Below are 21,996 nucleotides of genomic sequence, written 5' to 3' on the forward strand. Positions count from 1 at the left end.
TCCCTGTGCGCCGAGTGCCTCAGCTCCTTGGAGGCAGAACAGGACAAACGCACTTCCGGGGTGACTGCCAGTCCTACCGGGCCTCCCGTTGCCCTAGGGCTTCTCAGCCTCATCAGCCTGTGCCCTGTGGGCTCGCGTTTCATTGAGGCTCAGTGGTGTGGCCCTGCCCACGGCTGCCCGGGGCGGCTGCTGAGGCCTCCCGCTTCTGAATCGGGTATGGGGCAGCGGGGCCTGGGTTTGGACGGAGCCCCTGATGCTTCCCTCTGGGGGCAGTTATCTCATTGTGCTGGGAGGCCTGGTGACTTTTAATTTTACTTCTTACATATGTTTCAATTACAATGTTACATCGTAGATGTACATTGTATGTTACATTGAGATGTACATTGTACAATTACAATGTTACAATTTTAATTCTTATAACGATAATTACGAAAACATGATGTTTTGGGGATGCATTATGGATTTGACTTTCTTAGGATACATATATATTTTCATATTTTCTTCGTATAGTAAGGATAAGTGTCCCGAGGCACAGCTACACTGGCTACACTGCCTGATATACACACGTATATGCGTATACACCTCTGAGTCTGGTTTCATAGATTTTATGTATTTGTCGATTCCTTTACAGCGAGAGTGGCGGGGGGAGGGGGAGTGAAAGACTCTCAAGCAGACTCCCTGCCGAGAATGGAGCGGGAAGCAGGGCCCCAATACGGGACCCCGGGATTAGGCCTGAGTGGAAATCAAGTGTCAGATGCCTAACGGAGGGAGCCACCAAGGTGCCCATAACTGTGATTTTGCATAAAGTATATTTAAATAAAAATAGCAGATGCCACATAACTGTATGAAATTAAATTGTGTAATAATGATCTCAGTCTAATTTAGATATAGCATGTCCAGTATATATCTGTATATATGATGCCATTCATTTTTTTTTAAAGGGACATTTAGAACCTAGGGCTTTCCCATAGTTCCGGCGTTTTCCAAGATTTGTTCAGTACCTTTCGTTGGAGACCTGGGTGGGTCCCACACGTGGTTGCGATATGAACCTGGAGCTTTGGCTTCATTGTCGCATTTACTTAGCTGAGGTGTGTGCAATGAAGCTGAGGTGTGTAGTGTCGGTCCCTGCTCAGCACCTGCAGACACACCTGAAGGAATAGGGACTCGCACCCACTCCTTCCTGTCCTTGGAACACAGGTTCCCAAGATGTAACAGGATCGATTCCTCAGCACCTTCAGGGCTTTGTTCTCGTCTCACTTTTACTGTAATGCCTCTTTGGCGGCCTTAGCTAAGATTATAACCTCGCTTCATGTCTCCATGATAGTCCGTTTTCTTCTTTTCTGTATTATTATTTATCAGGCCTCATTATTTTATAAACTACACAGTTTCCCTTCCGTCTTCTCCACTTCCCACCATCCCTTCCTTCCTTTCTGCTTACTTTCTAATGCATGAATGCCCATAATTGCATGAATCGCTTGGAATTCTTGCGTGCTTTGTTCACTGCTATTTCTCTAATGTGTAGAAGCCAATAGATATTTGTTGCATCAGCGCATTGACTCAGTGGCTGCATTAATAACCCATGTGCATTTCATTTTCTATTTTCTATCTCTACGACTTTGAGTTTTTCCACAAGAAGCGCTTAAATCCAGAGAGATCCTATCGGCGTGGGCTCACTGTGTGTGAGCGTGAGATGAGCGTATCTCCACGTACAGGAGGGAGGCCCTCCCCGGAGGAAGGTACAAGCAGCCCAGGTGGAAGGTTCTGAGAGCTCGCTGTCCCGCCCCCGTGACGCTGCTTTGAGGAGACCTCGTGCTACGAAAGCTGTAGATGCGCAACTCCTGTGTATGGAAGGAACACTGCGGGTTGGAGTAATCCCTGTGGGGGATTTGCTCTCAGGCCCCTTGGCTTGTCAGCAGAGCTGGTAATCATGGTGCTAGCCTACCCGACAAGGTGAGAGGAAGCCTGGAAGCAGAGTTGTTTCCTGGAAAATGTTTAATATGGGAGACTGTTGACCTCAATCCAGTGTCAGCATCAAGGGAGGTTGTTATCTTTCTAAAGGGCCTCTGGCTGTGCTGTTGACTCTCCAGTGGTTTCTCCAACTACCAACATTTCCCGACATCATCTAGCCCAGATTCTGATCTGGGAGCTCCTGATTGGCGCCCTCTGCCTATATAAGGTCAGGATGTGCAACGCTGGGGTCAGAGTCCTACCTTCTCCTGAGCTCTGCCGCTTTCCTCTGTGCTCCCTGCTGATCCATTCACCAGCATGAAGGTCCTGGCGTTGCTGGTCCTGGTGGCAGTCTCCGCCTTCCTGGTCTCAGGCAGTAAGTAATGATGCTTACCTGAACAGAAGGTCTGGAGTGAGAGGACATCCAAGATGCAAGTTCTGTGTAGGTGTGTGTTGGAGGCCTTAGCATCTTGCACCTGTGTCCTCCACTCCGTTACCCTGTTCCTTTCCCATTTTGCCTCACGACTCAATTTTTGCGGACCTTCCCTTTCTGCTTTGACAATTCAGATAGCTCCTTGCTCAGTTTTAACCTTGGAATGCGACTTCAATGTTACTTCAGGACAATGTCTTTAAAAAGGTTATCAGAGGTTGATTTCAGGAATGTAAAAATGGAGTCGCATTATGCTTTTTGTGGGGTTTTGTGGGATTTCTTATTATCTGTGCATGTTTTTGCCCTCAACATGGGTAGCAAAGCCTAAGGTTCTTCAACTTGGAAAGCCTGCAATATTGTCCATATTTTATCTTTCCTCCACCCCTCACTCTGGTAATCAACTTTCACATGTTTTTTCTTTTCTCTTTCAGAGAGATTAGATACATTAGATACTTCACTTGATGCTGGTAAGTCTCTGCTTATATTTCATCCCCTTCCTGTCACGACTGTCTTCCACCCCAGCCTTGCATCAAAGCAGCCATGGGGGATAGATCATAGAGACTCCAGTGCAGAAGCCTGGGGAGCCTCCTTCCTGTTTCTAAGGTTCATTGTGAACATAGAGAATGTGCTTATTTCTTATACATTGTTAGAGAATATACAGTCTTTGGCATGGATTTATATAAATTGTGGATTGTTTATTTTGTCAGTAGAAATGACAAGGGAATATGAGTTTGTGGTCTAGGATTTGGGGAGATACATGTAAAGACTTTCTGATTACCGTAAATTGAAGGGCTGAATATATGGCTAGCGTGGAAAGAGGGGTTAATAAATCTCAGGAAGATGGAAGAGAAGTAGGTGCTGCAGGGGATGTGGAGATGCGAGCTTTAGGAGCACATGGGAGTGTTGAACAGACCGTGGAACGTAGGGTGAAGTAGAAGGAGGGCCTTAAGGTTTGCTCTGTGTAACCATCTAAATGCCTTATTTCCAGGCTGCCCGTGTCTCTCCACTACTCTGAAGCTGAGAGTGGTAGACTACAGCCCTTTTATTTCTTGGGCTTCTCCCACGGTGTGCTGTGTGTTCAATGCCATATGCTCGTGCAAACATGAGGACGATTTCTCTTTTCGTCCTCCACAGTTGGGGACCTGTGTCCTTTTGTCATGAGGGCATAGACTGCACACCTCATACACTGAACCATATGTCCTACCTGCCATGGGGTCAATTCAAAAAAATATCCTGTCTCCTGTGTGAGGACTGAACAGCATCGCTCCAGTGCGGGCTCGGAGAGTGAGCTGTCCACTCGTTGAGGCAGATGCACCTCGCAGATGTAGGGTCTGCCTGTGGCTGCCTGTCAGGAGCTCCGGTGTGAAGTGTAGAGAATGATAATTGTCATTGATCTTGCCACACATCCTTTGAACATGGGATGATCGATGGGGCATTTGCTCACATTTATCATTGCCAGAATAGGATTAATGTGTCCCATTTTGTCTACTGTGGCTCTGCTAGATATTTCTGGAATAGATGGAGTCCAAGTTGAACAACAGGTGAGACAGATATAGTCCCATTTTAGTCCTGAACCTGAGGGAAGAGACTGTGTTTTTCAAAGAAAGGAGATCCTATTGCTTGAATCTGAGATACATGATTTTTTTAAATAATAAATTTATTTTTTATTGGTGTTCAATTTGCCAACATACAGAAAAACACCCAGTGCTCATCCCGTCAAGTGCCCCCCTCAGTGCCCATCACCCAGTCATCCCCACCCCCCGCCCACCTCCCCTTGCACCACCCCTAGTTCGTTTCCCAGAGTTAGGAGTCTTTATGTTCTGTCTCCCTTTCTGACATTTCCTACCCATTTCTTCTCCCTTCCCTTCTATTCCCTTTCACTATTATTTATATTCCACAAATGAATGAGACCATATAATGTTTGTCCTTCCCCGATTGACTCACTTCACTCAGCATCATACCCTCCAGTTCCATCCACGTTGAAGCAAATGGTGGTGAGATACATGATCTTATTCTTTCTTCTCTTCTCCCTATCATTACTCCACTATTCACACTCATGCAAACTTCCCTAGAAACAAAAGAGTCCAAAGCTGGTGTCCTCCCATTGGAAGGCCCTAGAAAGTCAGTCCACTACGGGGTTGCTTGTTGTCTCTGAGCCAGGATCCCTGTGAATAGGAATACATATGGGTTTGGTATTTTAAGCTCACCTCTGGGAGAAAGTATTAGCTTGTCTCCTCTCTTGGACTACAGTCCTTATAGGGAAACCCCAAATTATTTCTGTCGCACCATGGGCAGGGCTAGGAAGAATGAGGCCCAAGGAAAGTAGGCAGCCAGGCTAAGGGTATGACCGAGTTGATGACATTTGCAGAGATGGATTCAGAAGGAGGACTGTGCCTCCAACTCGGGTAGAGGTACAAATCTGGGTTCCTGGGGTAGAGTTAAGTGTCTCAGCTGGATCTCTTCCTCCTAATTTCAGTTGTCTATGATGCCGCCACTGCAGCTCCTGCTACCATGACCCTTGACTTTCAAACTGCCCATCAAGCCGGTAAGTCCACCTCACCTCTGTGCTTTCTTGACAGGGCCCTGATTCCTGGGGTCCCTATTGTCATGGTGGACGCTAGTCTGGAGGAGGAGAGGAAGAAGCCTCGAGAATGCTCTGTTTTCATTCTTCTCTAATTGCTTTTGGTTTTACAAATCAAGTCAACTGATAAATCTCAGAAGAGCCTGAGATTTGCAGCCTCTTGTTCAGCAATAGTACCCACGGGGTCTTGAAATGTTGGCATTAAATAGGGAATACTCATCTTTAGTAGAAGTGGCATCGAAAAGACCAAAGTAATTGTCCGTAGGGCCAGGTGACTGTTTATATGTGTTCTTTTCTTTTTTATCAGAAAAACTTCTGTTACCTGAAAGACTTTTCTAAAAATAGGCAACAGCTTTACATCGAAGATTCTTGTGGCAGAAGCTTGTGTGCATTACTCAGGATAGTTCTGGGAATTTGGACATTGACTGAGAATCAAGACAGTACAGTCTTCCTAGTCCTGGTTCATCTTTCCTGTCCTCCAACACTCATGGAACATCAATTCCAAAATCTGTTGACAGTGGACATATGCCAGGAAGCGTGGTATAAAATTCACGTATCAATGTAATTTAGCCCCAGAGTCATTCTACTAACTAAATAATGTAAAGTTGAAGAAATGGAGAAATTACAATGAAAGACTTTCCCCTGAACTTATGGGAGACGTTCAATTTGTACCTAAACAATCAATGTTTTGAGGAAAGTTTTTCAAATACTTCTTATCCTCTTTCAGTGTCAGGGCTATTGCTTGGCACCTTGTTCAGGGATGCGTTGTGGTAGCTACTGGGAGGAAAAAGGAGTATTCATTCCTTTTTTAAAGTTTATTTTTATTTTTTTGTATTCATTCCTTTTAAGGAGAACGCTGTGTTGCTTTGTGCTATGGTGGAAGAAAAACTAATGCATTTGGGCCTACTTCCTGTTCTCTCCAAACTTCCAGCTTCCCTAGACTCCAGTCTAGGGTTGCAAAGCTCATTTTTTGAGGGGATGAACATGTCATGTTCCTCTGACTTTACAGAATTCAGTGCTATTTGATATTTGTTAGACTCCTTGCAGATTCTCAAGAAAGAAGCCATGTTCTCCATTGTTTTTTGAAACGCTGTTGACAATATATTTTATTCTCTTGAAGGTGTCATCAGCTGGTGGAAGAAATTGCTAAGTTGAAATATTACTATCATGGAATTAGACTGGGCCATCTGCATTTGATCCTGCTGGGCTCAGCCTCAAACTCTCTTCGTTTGATTTCATTGAGCTACTTACCAAGTCTACCATCTCTCTCTGATCCCTGATCAGTTTACCTGTTTTCTTTCTTTCTTTCTTTTTTTTTTAGTTTATCTGTTTTCAATTAAAAATTAACTTTGAGCAACATCAAAAATTGTATATTTTTAAGAGGTTGCAGTGTGGTTGTCCAAGGATTAAGTTAACCCAGTGACAGATACTTTCAATTTTATCACTCCCTCTGTTGTGACTGTGAATTGGACTTTGTACATCTGTATCCTATTTTATTTTATTATTATTATTTTTTAAAGATTTATTTATTTATGATAGACACACACACACACACACACACACACACAGAGAGAGAGAGAGGCAGAGACACAGGCAGAGGGAGAAGCAGGCTCCATGCCGGGAGCCCGATGTGGGACTCCATCCTGGGACTCCAGGATCGCGCCCTGGGCCAAAGGCAGGTGCCAAACCACTGAGCCACCCAGGGATCCCCCATCTGTATCCTATTTTAAACATACGACACACTTCTTGGGCCCATCACTAGAGACTAGAAGTTTCTCTCACCTGAATGCACTAATCAACATTTACTAGGCACTGAAGTCCATTTTGAATTCCACCAACTCTGTTATCTGAGATATGGTTAGTGTCTTATCTGCAATGACTTAAACGGTGAGAAGGACGATAGCAGCCCTGCCCTCTGGGAACTGGCCTGGCACAGCTGGGATTCGGAGGTGCTAGGGGCTGAGCTGAGCTGAGCGTAGGAAGAGAGTTCTCCCATTGCACACACACAAAGTCACAGAAGGCCGATGGCAGACATTGAAGGGAGGCAAAGAGCAAGACCACTTTCCAGTGTTGTTTCCATGCAGGCAAAGGCAATGTGAGTGCGTCAAGCCCAGAACAGCCCAGAACAAGCCCAAAATAATGCTGTTTCATTAGCCATCACAGCTTTGCTTCATTCCAGACTTTTCTGCTAGAAAAGTTTTGTTAAGATCCCCAAGCATAGCATATTCATCCTCCACAACAGCATCCAATTTAGAGCAGAGGCATCCTACAACTGCTTGAAGTTGCATCCCTACAACTTCCCCCAAATCGCCTACAACAAGCCCAATTCCTGTTTAAGTGTTTTCTAAGACCGTCGCGCTGAGACCCAGCTCTGCAATTTCCCTACGTATGCTTTCCCCCAGTGCAGTGGGGGAGATGATAATACCAAGCTGCTGAGCTACGGCTGGGCTCCTGGTGGGTTTCAGTGGTGGGCTTTGGCACGTGAATGCATAATGGGGTCGATATTGTACATGAAGGAGTCATCGTATGTTATCCTTCCACTGCGGACATCTGCTGTTTTCACACACTTGCTAAGTGGGAATCTTTCAACTTGCCCTAGTTCTTACCGGCAGTCCACTAAGCAGTGCACAATTCATGAAGAGCAACATGTCCATGCCCTGATAGGGAAACGATTGAGTTTGGAATTTGATTCCCACTAAATCTGTTCTATTATTTAAGGACGATGGTGGTCAGTCAATGGCTGAGAGGTAAAGGAGACTATTGAAGGTTAAATATATGTGTTTTGATTGTGTGAGCTGGGATCCATGTGATAAAGGCTATGTAGGAAGAGCAAGAGGCCAAGAAGGATTGATATACCTTCAAAGACTTAGCTAACATCTTTTCCATACTAGTTTGAGTCACCCTTGCACACTTTGAATTTTCATACACTGGATCTCAGTGTATGTTTACTGTATATGCACAAGGAAACAGATTCATATTATTTTATTTTGTGGCTGAACTTCAGTTAGAAAAGATTTGGAGCTAATGACCATAAGGGGCAAATTAGCACACGTTGTGATGATTCTCTCCTCGGAGGAATAAAGTAGAAAGAAAGAAAACCTTTATATCCATAGAACACTTGGAGGGCAGTTGAACTTACAAGTTAATATTGTAGGCTGAGCTTCCCCCATGAAATTCCCGAGGATTCCTTCAGCTGGAACAATAGAGATATTGTTCAAATTTTGCAAAAGGCTGTCATGGTTTTCAGATCATGCTAATAAGCAAGAAGTTCGGAGACTTATGAGGACTATTCTGATTTTGGCAAAATCATGCTTCTCCTATAGAAATCCTGTTAATCTCTTATCAAAAAGTCAACAAAGAGGTATTTGAATTTCATCAGACCCTGAGCCAAACCTTTAGTAGATTTACTGAGAGTCGGCCTCGGGTAGTCCCTATGAGCCCATAAGATGTAACTATATGATAGAAGTTTCTGCCATCATACACGTACTGGAATCTGGAATCTTTGGCAGAAATCAAATAGAATTTCTGTGCAAAATTGTGTTGGGTTTTGGATTTGAAGACTACTTGGGGCAGATTCTTCTTGTAGACCATTTTAAAGATAGTTGCTAGGTTTTCAGTGGTGTTTGATGAAGGAGGCCCTTCCATTGAAGACCATCAGGCAATGTACGGTTTACTGCTGTGTTTTGGTCGATGCAAGAGAATCTGTCAAATATGTGATGGGTAGAATGGGACTGTCCACTCATGGGGTGGCAATTTGTTTTTAGGAGAATTGTAGTAGAGGAAGTTCAGGGAAAGTCCCACACAACATGAGCCAAGTTGTGTTGCTACTTGGGTAGAAAATGGAATTGCACAGACATCCAAGATCTCATTACTGGGGGAAGGAGGGTGGCTAACTTTCCAAGGAAAGCCCTTGTGTAGATGGGTATGTTGCTGTTTGGGAGTCGGTTTGCAGCAGATTCTGTTGATACTGAAACCCTGATGAAAAAGAAAAAGTTGGCAGAGAGTAGAGGTGAAAGCTCTTCGGTGAGCAGTGGTCAAAGCGTCAGGCTCGGTCTCTAGGGACACATTCAGATGTTAGTCTGTGGGGCTGTAGCCAAGGGTTGCGTGTTCGTCAGGCAAATGGGCTCCAGGCAAGTAGGAAAACAAGCTACTTGTACGATGTACTCAGATAAGGAAATGTCTTGGGGAATTTAGGAGAGGGCTTAAGGTCATGAGGCTGTGAAATGAAAATAACTTGTTGGCTTCGAAAAGGACTGAAATGCTGATTTAGCTCCCTAGACATCCACTGGTCCTGAAGAAAATGAGGAGGGCAGCTCAGGCCAGGCCCCGTGGCTAGAGAGGACACAGTCCCGATGAACACAACGAGGGGAAATGACGTGCAGAGAAAACACATTATTCTGTATGTTGGCAAATTGAACACCAATAAAAAATAAATTTATTATTAAAAAAAAAAAGGAAAGGATGGTCTTCATAAGGGCTGTGGGTGACATTAGCTGTTGCGTGCAGGCGGATCACACCGACCCTCTCCTGGTAGCTGCAAGACTCATTAACTGTGTGTAAGTACTGGTGTTAAGTAGGTACTCATTCTTTTTTTTTTTTTTTAAAGATTTTATTTATTTATTCATGAGAGAGAGAGAGAGAGAGAGAGAGAGGCAGAGACCCAGGCAGAGGGAGAAGCAGGCTCCATGCAGGGAGCCCGACGTGGGACTGGATCCCGGGTCTCCAGGATCACGCCCTGGGCTGCAGGCGGCGCTAAACCACTGAGCCACCCGGGCTGCCCGGTGCTCATTCTTTTCTAGAATTTGGGAGCAAACCTGGAGGTGTGGTGAATGTTTGGAACACTCAATTCTTCATCAGTTTGGTCCACTTGAATGTATTATTCTCAGGTTACAAAGCTTATTGCTACTGGGATCTAATATTTAATGACAGAGTTGTCAATGGAACATAGTGATTTGATAAAATTCGGTTTTTCAAGTCTTTTCCCCTTTTCAAACCTCTTGGGGTTTTCTGTCTAAGAAATGTTAACATCCCTTAAGTTTAAAAGGATACATTTTTCCATTTTCTAGGTGATTTATAATGTTGTATTTTATAATTAAGTCTTTGATTTTTGTGTATGGTAAAAGGTAAGAATCATGGTTTATTTCTTTATGGTACAGGTAATAGTACTTTTTTGCAATATACTTTGTTGAAAGAGTTTCTTTTCGTCTGTTGAGTATCCTTAGTATTTTTCTCAAAAATGTATTAGTTGCATATGTGTGAGTGTATTTTTAGACTCTGCCCTGTGCCTGGACCCACCTTTAGGTCAATATCTCAGTGATTTGACTAATGTAGCCGTAGTAGTTTGAAATCAGGCGGTGTGATGCTCCGACTCTGGTCTCTCTCAGGATGGTTTTGGTTACCTGTCAGGTTTTACTTTGTCGTGTATATTGTGGCATCTGCTTGTCAATTTTTACAAAAAAATCCTGTCAACATATGGATTGGGATTGAATTGAAATACAGATATGATACCTTAACCTTGTTGTTTTTTCTGAGACATGAGCATAACATGTTTGCATTTGTTTATGGTGATGTGTTTTGTGTCATCAATGTTTTGTAGCTTCACTGTAGAAATCTGGCATGTATTTGGATAGATTCGCCCGTAAATAAATACGTGTTTTCCATGCTGTTTTAGATGGTATTTTTAAAATGTTAATTTTCCCATTCACCATTGCTAACATGTAGAATATGTAATTGATTTTTATATGTTAACTTTCTATCTTATGACATTACTTTATTCTTTTCTAGCAGATGTTTCTTTAGGTGTGTGTGTGTGTGTGTGTGTGTGTGTGTGTGTTCTGTGTGGGTACACAGGTGTGTGACTGTGTCACCTGCAAGGAAAGTCAGTTTACTTCATTGTTTCTGAGATTTTATATGTCTTTTTTTTTTTTTTTTTTGCCTATTGCACTGCCTAGGACCTTAATAAAGATTACTTAGAGATGATAAGAGCAGAAATCTTTACCAAATTCTGATTTCTGATGTTAGGGGAGATCACTCAGGTATCCTCCATTGCATATATTATTATTATTTGTAGCATTTTACTGATGCCATTTAGTAGATTGAAGAAATTTGTACTATTCCTAATTTACTCGAAGTTTTCTACTTCATTGCATCTGTTTTTCAAGATGACGGTCCTTGGATTCTTTAAAAGAATCTTTGTGCACTAGTTGGGAAGATCACGTGTATTTTCTCCTTTATTTTGTTAATATGAATCTCCCTGCATTAACAGCTGTCAGCAATCATGAAGACTTTAGATTTTGCTGGACAATTTATAAGCCTTAGACGGTTGAGAGCCGAGGAATTGCATGACAGGATTAACATTTTCTTTTTTTTATGCGAAACCATTTATGCTCTTTATTTTTTTTATTAATAAATTTATTTTTTATTGGTGTTCAATTTGCCAACATACAGAATAACACCCAGTGCTCATCCCGCCAGGTGCCCCCTCAGTGCCCGTCACCCACTCACCCCCACCCCCCGCCCACCTCCCCTTCCACCACCCCTAGTTCGTTTCCCAGAGTTAGGAGTCTTTATGTTCTGTCTCCCTTTCTGATATTTCCCACTTATTTTTTCTCCTTTCCCCTTTATTCCCTTTCACTATTTTTTTATATTCCCCAAATGAATGAGACCGTATAACGTTTGTCCTTCTCCGATTGACTTATTTCACTCAGCATCATACCCATTTTCACATGATAATTATGACTAATTTCCTGAAGGTGGAATATGGGCAGACAGTATGTGTGCAAAGGCAAAATACAGAAAGCTATTTCAGACCACTTGTGGCCCTGACCAGGTCTAGCAGAACATCACCTCCAGGTGATGAGAAGTTGTACGTGTCTTGGTGTATTTTGAAGGTGGAGCTTAAGGATTGCTGACCATTTGGATACAGGTTGTGAAAGAAAAGAGGAATTAGGCGTACTTTTGAAAGCTTATGCTTGAGTAACTAGAACAATAGTGGCATCATTAATAAAGATTGACTATCGTGGGGATCCCTGGGTGGCGCAGCGGTTTAGCACCTGCCTTTGGCCCAGGGCGTGATCCTAGAGTCCTGGGATCGAGTCCCGCATCGGGCTCCCGGCATGGAGCCTGTTTCTCCCTCTGCCTGTGTCTCTGCCTCTCTCTCTCTCTCTCTCTATGTTTATCATAAATAAATAAAAATAAATCTTAAAAAAAAGATTGACTATCGTACAGAACCGTATCTATATGTATATCATCTCTATCTATCGATCATCTATCATCTATCTGTATGTCTATCTAGGTAGAGGGTGAGGTGGGCAGTAGAGTGGCCTTCAAGATGTCTTTGGGCCCTGATATGAAGGACTGTCAATATAATGAGATCATACACTGATGAATATGTTGTGTTACATGACAAGAGGGACATTTCAGTAATGCAGGGAACTACAGCTGACCTTAAAACAGAGAGATTCTCCTAGATTATCCAGCTGAGTTCAATGTAATCACGTGAGCCTCTAAAAGCTAAAGAGGAAGGCAGAGGTGGACGGCAGAAATCTGCGAGGCACATAAGTGGTTCAATGTGCCTTTGTAGATTTGACAGAGAAGAATTCATAATTCTTCAGCAACGTGAATGATCTTGGAAGTAGCTTGTTCCCCAGTCTCCAGAAAGGCACATCATTTCCCTTATGTTGGTGTTTGCCTTGTAAGGCCCTAAGCAGATTATCCAGTTGAGGCCAGTTGTACCCTGAATTCAGATCCAGGGGAATTGTGGAATGCTTATTGTTCTAAGATGCTAATTTTGTGGTAGTTTGTGACAGCAGCAATGAAAAATTATCATAGGAGGAATAAGGAGTTTCCTTATAACATAAGGAATTTTTCCAAGAAACCACTAAAGTGTCCTTCTGGACTCTGCAGTTTTCCCCAGGTGGTTTTATTTTCTATTTCAGGCTCTGTTTGCTTCCCGCTTACTGTCCACACACCTGGGGAACCCGACCTACTCACAAGAAGGCTTATTCTGTTCTGACCACAGGTAAGTCGTTGTCAAGCAGCTGTGGCCAAACATTTGTGGATTTGGTCCAGTCAACTTGCTGGCAGCGTGTCCATCAGCCCCTTCCCCTGAGCGGGCTGCTTCACTGTGTCTTTCTTGTGCTGCTCAGGGTCTCCCTTCATGGAAGGGAACAGTCACATTTCTGTTCTGTCTCAGAGCATGATGCCCAGTGTGAACCATTTCAGTCTTGCTTTAGGATTTGGTTGATTCCTTTGGAATATTCTTTCTGTCAATACCTACAATTCAGTCTTTCACCTTAATGCCTACCTGGTACCAGCAGGGAGGTTATACTGACCTCCTTGATCCCCTGATGTGAAGCTGCCTGGCCATATCTTCTCTGATTGGAAGACCTGCCTTGATGGGATTCAGGCATAGTCACTGACAAAAATGAAAACATCTCTTGGACTCCTATCTTTTGATGATTGAAGTCTTCCTATAGAGTTTTGAGATGTAACCGTTCTGGCTTTCTCCAAAAACCTCCAGTGTGGCATGAAAGTGAAAACATATTTCACCCTTAGGAGACTTCCTTGTGTGGTGTGCACCTTCTAAAGTGAGCCACAATGATCCCTGCTCTTGTGTAATCCTTTCCCTTTGAGTACATGGCACGTGTGACATAATCCTAACAGGGAATGTTCTCTGTTTGCTTTCATGCTTGGAAATCCTCTGTTTGCATAGGAATTATTTATCAGTGACCGAGGAGAGTCACAGTAGTGCATTTGGAAGGAGAAAGTGGTAGTGAGGAGTGGTCAGTTCATATTGGACCAAACCACTGAGAAAGAGAGAATACAATTCATTTTGATTATTTGTTCTGCCTAATGGACCCTTCAAAATACTAGGATATTGTAGAACAACCGCATTTGTATGGTGTAAGAAACTCCAGGTGAGATATTTGGCTAAGGCACCCGAGGAATGTGTTGTTCCTTCTTGGGTCTGTTTGGGACCATGCTTGGGACTACGTGAGTGCCTGGACTGAAATAATTTGGAGCTTCTTTGAAGCATGTTTTTGTGCTTAGTCGGGATGCTGTTAAGGTGGGATTTAGCTGGGTCTGTGGACCAGAATGCCTATACATGGACTTTTTTTGTAGCTAGGGACTTTTTTTGTAGCTATATTGCTATAGTTGAGCAATATAGAGACCACATCTTTACTCCAAACATACAGATGCTGGCTCAAGGCAGTTAACACAGTGGGGTTGGTTAATCTCTTTAGTCAGATCCAAAAGTTCATTGGGTTTATTTCTTTTTCACTAATTACCTTAGTGTTTATTCTTCCAAACTTTTTCTCATGTAACCAAGGTAGAGTTTTTAATTTTGTAAATTCAGCGTGGATGCAGTACTTTATCTCTTCTTTTTTATCTATTTATTTTTTTAAAATAATAAATTTATTTTTTATTGTTCAATTTGCCAACATACAGAATAACCCCCAGTGCTCATCCCGTCAAGTGCACCACTCAGTGTCCACCACCCAGTCAGCCCCACCCCCCGCCCTCCTCCCCTTCCACCCCCCCTAGTTCGTTTCCCAGAGTTAGGAGTCTTCATGTTCTGTCTCCCTTTCTGATATTTCCCACACATTTCTTCTCCCTTCCCTTCTTAAAAAAAGTGCTCTATTTCAGTACTTGAACCAATAAGGTCTCTTATAAAATTGTATTTCTCTAGTACTTGATCCATTCTAAGGTCCCATATTTCACGTAATTATTTGGTGTCTTAGTCTCCTTTATTTTCAAATGTAATGTTTCTATTTTTTTCTTTTTTAGATTCTTTTTATTGTTTTTAATTTTTATTTATTTATTTTGGTATATATTTTTTTATTGGTGTTCAATTTGCCAACATATAGCATAACACCCAGTGCTCATCCCGCCAAGTGCCCCCCTCAGTGCCCGTCACCCAGTCACTCTCATCCCCCACCCACCTCCCTTTCCATCACCCCTTGTTCATTTCCTAGATTTAGGAGTCTCTCATGTTGTGTCTCCCTCTCTGATTTTCCCCCACTCATTTTCTCTCCTTTCCCCTTTATTCCCTTTTGCTATTTTTTATATTCCCCAAATGAATGACACCATATAATGTCTGTCCTTCTCCAATTGACTCACTTCACTCAGCATAGTCCCATCCAGGTCCCTCCACGTTGAAGCAAATGGTGGGTATTCATCATTTCTAATGGCTGAGGAATATTCCATTGTATATATAGACCACATCTTTACTCCAAACATACAGATGCAGTGAAAATCCGAGACACCTGCACCCCGATGTTCATAGCAGCAATGTCCACAACAGCCAGACTGTGGAAGGAACCTCGGTGCCCATCGAAAGATGATGGATAAACAAACACAATGTTTCCAAAAAAAAAAATATTTCATAACATTGGTGGTTTGAAGAATACATTTCCCTTCTCATTTTTGAAAAAAAAAAATCTAAATTTCCTCCTTCAGATTTAAAAAAAAATTGCTCCTCACAAAGTAGATTCAGGTTATGCATTCCCCTCCAGAGTGCTACATAAGGGATGTTGCACCCCACGCAGGCTAAATAATGAAGCCAATTCATGTGGATTTCCAAAGTCTATCTGTTGTCTACACTCACAGTGAAACTATTCTAGGGTTGGGGTTTGATGCAGTATGGACTTCCTATTGAAACATGTGTTCTTGAGGTTTTGGTATAAATTAATGTCACCCCAGAATCTGTTCTTCTCATCAAAGCCTATAACTCTTTGTTTTACTTTTTGGACCATGGTGCTTCATAGATGGACAGAAATGCCAGGTAAAAGTTATCACATTGACCAAGAAACTTGAACGGGTTTTTTAACAAATAGTTATGAGTGTGCAAAGTCCACATCCGGTGTGTGTGATGATTCAAGCCTGGGAAGGTAGACGTTAGGGTAGAGGGAGTTCAGCAAGAGGAAGGAAGTCTTGATTGTATTTCAAGGTCTGCTTGGCACCATATTCAGAATGATACTGCCCTAAGGTGTCAGGAAGGAACCTGTGGAAGTATGAGTGTTGTCAGATGTCCACGAGGGTAGTGGGGTCATCAAAGTTTCATGGAATAGGGGATCCCTGGGTGGCGCAGCGGTTTGGCGCCTGCCTTTGGCCCAGGGCGCAATCCTGGAGACCTGGGATCGAATCCCACATCAGGCTCCCGGTGCATGGAGCCTGCTTCTCCCTCTGCCTATGTCTCTGCCTCTCTCTCTCTCTCTCTCTGTGTGTGTGACTATCATAAGTAAATAAAAAAATTTAAAAAAAAGATTGATGGAATAAGTGTGAGTGTTGAGGGAAGTGAGGAGGAGGCAAAGGAAGCTCTTTTAAATATTCCAGGGTGCACCTGACCCTTTATTCAGAAAGGTGCCTCCCTCGGATGTCTGGGAGGACATTCTCAAAGTTTCATTGTTTTCAGATTTCCAGGAAGGGCATTTTGGATGCCTGAGAATGTTGTACAGCCCACATTATTTAAATAAAGTAAAGGTAATTATTTAGCAAAGATTGGATGTGGTCATAGGATGATGGGAGCTATTGATTAACTGAGTACGACAAAGGCAAGAGAGGACAAGAGAGGAGCGTAGAGAGAAACAGGAAGGTTTGCAGAAAATCAAAAGAATGCAAAATACAATAAAGGAAGAAGTAATAATGCAGTGTTCCTAGAAAGACTGAGATAAAAATACACTGACAAATTTGAGAACAATCACTTTTCTGAATGTTTAGCTTCTCAGGAGAGCATTTTGCGGTTTGCTCTGGATTTCTCAGGAGAGAGCAGCCATTCACACTTAGTGGGAAGATGATGGGCAATGGTTGGAAGTGATAGTAAGTGGTAAGTAGACTGAGTTCTGTTTTGGATATGAAGGAGAATTAGAGGAATATTTGAAATTTCCTTTTGTTGATTATGAAAAGCCAATTTTTGGGGGGAGAATTTGTGCTTAGGAGAGATCTTTCCTGACAATAGAATAATGAATGAGGACACACGGAAGGCGTGGAAGGGACTTCCCTGGATTTTCAACGGGAAGTACTTGTGAGGCTTTGAGGTACAGCTGAGTGACGATTGTGCTTCACTTGTGTGCATGGAACCTTGTATCTTCTCAAGTGCATGTTGATTTTTGTGTAACTCTCCGTATATCCAGATTTTGTTGACTGTAGGGATTTGAGACAGTAAAACACTGTTGTAGCTACACACGGTTGGAACTGACTCACTCTTAGTTTTGCTTGTGGGATTCTTGCCTAAGTCTTCTTTGTCTACTGTACACCAGAACTCACAGGCATGGACCACTTCTGCTTTCCAAATGCTGTCCACTTCCACTTGTCCTTATTTTTCATGGTATACTCCATCCCCGATCCCTTAAGGGAAGTCCTCTCTTTTTGTTTGATCCTTTTTATACGAATTTCTATTGCATTCATTGATGTGTCCGTAGCTGACATTTCTCAAGAGCTTTCTAAGCACTTGCTCCCGTCTAAGTCCTATGGAATAGCAGAGAACAAAGTCAACTTTTGTTCCCTTTGATTTTATTTATTGAGAGAGAAGTAAAAACCGGAGAAACCAAGAGCAAAGGAACATAGAGCCAAGAAAACATCGGAGTAGCGATAAATAATACGATGGAAATATAATAAACTTATGTCACCGTCCGTCGCTGAAGGGTATTTCAGTTAGGAAGCCATCAGAGAGTTCCTGGAAGAGGTGATGTTGAGGTTGAGATCGGATGGCAATAGCGTATGGCAGCAGTCACGTATAGTGAACAGAGTAGAAACACCCTGGGTGAGTATCCGGTGCGTGGTGCACACTCAGATTTCTACCACCTGAGAGTCACTGTGCACTGACTGCCTCAGCTCCTTGAAGGCAGAAAGGTAAAAGATTCTACCTTTGGTGCTAACTCCCCATCCAACTGGGCGTCCCATGGCCCTAGGACTCCTCTTCAGCTCTCATCATCATCTCTGTCCTGTTAACTCTTATTTTATTGCAACTCAGTTGTGTGTCCCTGCCCGTGGCAGCCCAGGATGGCTACAGAGGCCTCCACCTTCTAGGTGGTGTATGGTGGGAGGAGAGGGGTCTGGTTTGGGACTGGGTCCTTGATGCTTCTCTCTAGGGCCTGTCTTTAGGTGAGGCTGCTTTTCTGATTTTGTCTCAGACTTCAGACATGCTATATCCCTTTCAAATATGCTCCATAATAGAGTGGGGACCAGGGCCAACCTCATCGTCATTGGGAAAATCAGGAATTGGAGAGCTATGATCTCTGCGTGCAGGAATATAAGTGTGTCTCGATTTTACCTGTTTCTCAAATTGTTTAATAGAATTTTTAATAAGTATGACAGTGCTTCTTGAGTTTAAGACATTGAAAATTATATTGTGAATAAAATAAAATATCTGTATTGTTTTATTTTATATTTTTAGATTGGAAATCTTTGTGATTTTACGAAAGATGAAAATTATACTATTAGTCATCTGGTATAATTCCTTAAATGATAATAACAGAAGACAGATTAACAGATTTTATGGACAAAACCTGAGAGCGAAAATTCCGGTGGACAATAAATAGATAAGTATGACGATTGTCCTCTAATCAGGAAATGCAAATAAACATGAATATACTGTTTTTGACTTATCAGATATGCAGAGTTAAATCCAGATAGTAGTCACAGGGTTGGAAAAATGTGCTGTTTTAAGATTTTATTTATTCATGAGCGACACAGAGAGAGAGAGAGGCAGAGACACAGACAGAGGGAGAAGCAGGCTCCATGTGGGAGCCCAACGTGGGACTCAATCCTGGGACTTGGGGATCACACCCTGAGCCAAAGGCAGAAGCCCAACTGCTGAGCCACCCCAGGAGTCTTAGGAAAAATGTGCTGTTCTATTTCATTTCTGTTAATATAAGTTTTAGGGTACCCTAAGAAAATAATTTGAAAATATTCGATTTAAAACATGCATGTGATATATTAACCCCCACCCCCCCGGAGACCATATGTATAGAAAATTTCATACATAAGGGTGCAGTAGAAAGCAAATCAATGGTTTCATGTTTAGTAGCAGCAAAACATTAGAAATGGCCTGGATTCCCATCAATAGGTAGAGTAAGTGATGTCATAGGAAAGCCAGTGAAAAGGAGGCTGTAGACGTGTAGGCTGGCTTGGATTTCTAGGAAGTAGAGTTGAGCGTACAACAAAGAATGGGCTGGGGGCCCCTGGGTGGCTGAGTTTGTTAAGCGTCTGCCTTCTGCTCCGGTCCCGGGGATCAAGACCCTTGTCGGGCTCCCAGTTCAGCGCAGAGCTTGCTTCCTCCTCTCCCTTTGCCCCTCCTCCATGCTTATGTGCACTTTCTCTTTCTCAAATACATTTTTTTAAAGAATAGCTTGAAATATAATGCCATTTTTGTATACTACTGCTTTTCTTTTTTTGTATATCATTTTGTAAGACACGAGCACATATACACATGCATTTGTAGAGACACATATTTGCATATAGAATGAACACGTGGACAAACTCATTTAACGTGCTTTTGGGTGGTGGGAAGAGCGATGGTATGGATTGTTAGGCCTGGAGAAGCACGTGTTCATGCGTGCATAGAAACTGTATTTTAATTTATGTGATCTCTTGTCTTGTCGATGGCAGCCGTTCTTTTAGTGTGGGGTGACACCTCAGTGACTTGCATCTCCCTGATGATCTGTGAGCCTCAGGGGTCGATGCACAACACGGTGGCAGGCCCGATGTAGACAGCGCTATTTTGTACCATCATCAGGTTGCTAGGAGGGCGGAACTTAATCATTCCAACTTCTAAAAAGAAATGATCATTAAATAACAGGCTCGAGGTGGCGATGAATGCTCCAAAGGCAAACAGACACCAGATGACTGCATCACATTACCAAGCGGCCACCTACGGGGACACGGGGCTAAATGTCAAGTATATTTCAATGCAAAGGTGAGAAGACGCAATCGGAGCTCAGCGCTGTTCCCGGGGCCCACGTTCCCCCGAGGGCGGGCTACAGAACGGGACCCTTTGTATGAACAGGACAACGTGAAGCATTAGGGCCATTTAACTGTAAAGGAACGTTCAGAACCTAGGGCTTTCCCATAGTTCCGGCCTTTTCCAAGACTTGTTCAGTACCTTTCGTTGGAGACCTGGGTGGGTCCCACACTTATTTCTGATGTGAATGTGGAATTTTTGCTTCATTGTTGCATTTACTTAGCTGGGGTGTGTGCGCTGGAGGGCGGGGACTGTTGGTCCCTGCTCAGCACCTGCAGAAGGAATAAGGGACTTGCACCAACTCTTTCTTTCCTCTGAACACTCATTCCCAGGATGTCACAGGATCGATTCCTCAGTATCTTGAAGGATTTGTTCTCGTCTCACTTTTACTGTAATGCCTCTTTGGCTGCCTTAGCTAAGATTATAACCTCACTTCATGTCTCCATGATACTCCACTTTCTTCTTTTCTGTATTATTATTTATTAGGCCTCACATTTTACAAACTACACACTGTTTCCCTTCCTCCTTCTCTCCTTCTTCCATCCCTTTCTTCCTCTGTGTTTACTTTTTAATGCATGAATCCTCACAATTGTACGTATCAAATAGAATTCTGATATGGTTTGTTCATTGCTGTTTTTCTAATGTGTAGCAGCCAATAAATATTTGTTGCACGAGTGCATTGACTTAATGGCTGTATTAATTAACAAGTGTTCACTTCATTTTCTATTTACTATATTTATGACTTTGAATTTTTCCACAAGAAGTGCTAAATCCAGAGGGATCCTAAGGCGTGGGCTCACTGTGTGAACGTCAGATGAGAGTATCTCCATGTACAAGAAGGAGGCCAGCCCTGGAGGAAGGTACAAGCAGCCCAGGTGGAAGGTTCTGAGAGCTCGCTGTCCCGCCCCCGCGACGCTGCTTTGAGGAGACCTCGTGCCACGAAAGCTGTAGATGCCCAACTCCCGTGTATGGACGGAACACTGCAGGTTGGAGTAATCCCACAGGGCTGGCTCTCAGGCCCCTTGGCTTGTCAGCAGAGCTGGTAATCATGGTGCTAGTCTACCCGACAAGGTGAGAGGAAGCCTGGAAGCAGAGTTGTTTCCTGGAAAATGTTTAATATGGGAGACTGTTGACCTGAGTCAAGAGTTGACCTGTATCCGCCTCCAGGAACTGAGATTGTGATCTTTCCAAAGGGCCTCTTGACTTGACTCTCCAGTGGTGTCTGAGTACCAACATTTTTTGGCATTAACTAGCCCGGATTCTGATCCGGGAGCTCCTGATTGGCGCCTTCTGCCTATATAAGGTCAGGATGTGCAACGCCGGGGTCAGAGTCCTACCTTCTCCTGAGCTCTGCTGCTTTCCTCTGTGCTCCCTGCTGATCCATTCACCAGCATGAAGGTCTTGGCGTTGCTGGTCCTGGTGGCAGCCTCCACCTTCCTGGCCATAAATAAAGATTCGTAGTTTAAAATAAGGTCTGGAGCAAGAAGACATTAAAGATGTAAGTTCTGTGTGAATGAGGATGTGGAGGGGCTCAGAATTCGCCCCTGTGTCCCCCACTCCACTGCCCTGGCCCATCCCCATTTTGCCTGAGCGCTCAGGACAGAGTGGACTCTTCTTTTCCACGTTGACAACTCAGACGGGTCCTTGCTCAGTTTTAACCTCGGAACGTAACTTCAATGTTACTTCAGGACAATATGTTTAAGAAGGTTATCAGAGGCTGATTTCAGGAAAGCAAAAATAGAGACGTATTATGGTTTCTGCAGGGTTTTGTGCATTACACATTATCTACACATCTCTTTTGCCCTCATATGTGCAGCAAAACCTAAGTTTCTTCAATTGGGGAAGCCTGCAATATTTTCCATATTCCGTCTTCCTTCCTTTCCCATGCTGATGTTTTATTTTCACCTATTTTTTCTATATCTCTTTCAGAGAGTTCATCAGACGCTTCACGTGATAGCCCTACTGGTAAGTTTCTGCTTATACCTCATGTTCTTCCTCTCGAACCAGGGGTGGTGGAAGGGGAGGAGGGCGGGGGGTGGGGGTGACTGGGTGATGGGCACTGAGGGGGGCACTTGA

General features: G+C 43.2%; 1 long non-coding RNA gene across 1 annotated transcript; it reads left to right on the forward strand.

Moving 5' to 3' along the window:
* Positions 1 to 9,429: 9,429 nt before the first annotated feature.
* LOC121479885 lies at positions 9,430 to 18,484 on the forward strand. The gene is made up of 3 exons (XR_005984834.1): positions 9,430 to 9,514; positions 12,896 to 12,978; positions 18,355 to 18,484. It is a non-coding gene; the product is annotated as an uncharacterized LOC121479885 (long non-coding RNA).
* The last annotated feature ends 3,512 nt before the right edge of the window (positions 18,485 to 21,996 follow it).

This window comes from Vulpes lagopus, chromosome 21, assembly GCF_018345385.1.
Source record: "Vulpes lagopus strain Blue_001 chromosome 21, ASM1834538v1, whole genome shotgun sequence".
In the NCBI taxonomy this organism is placed as follows: Eukaryota; Metazoa; Chordata; class Mammalia; order Carnivora; family Canidae; genus Vulpes; species Vulpes lagopus.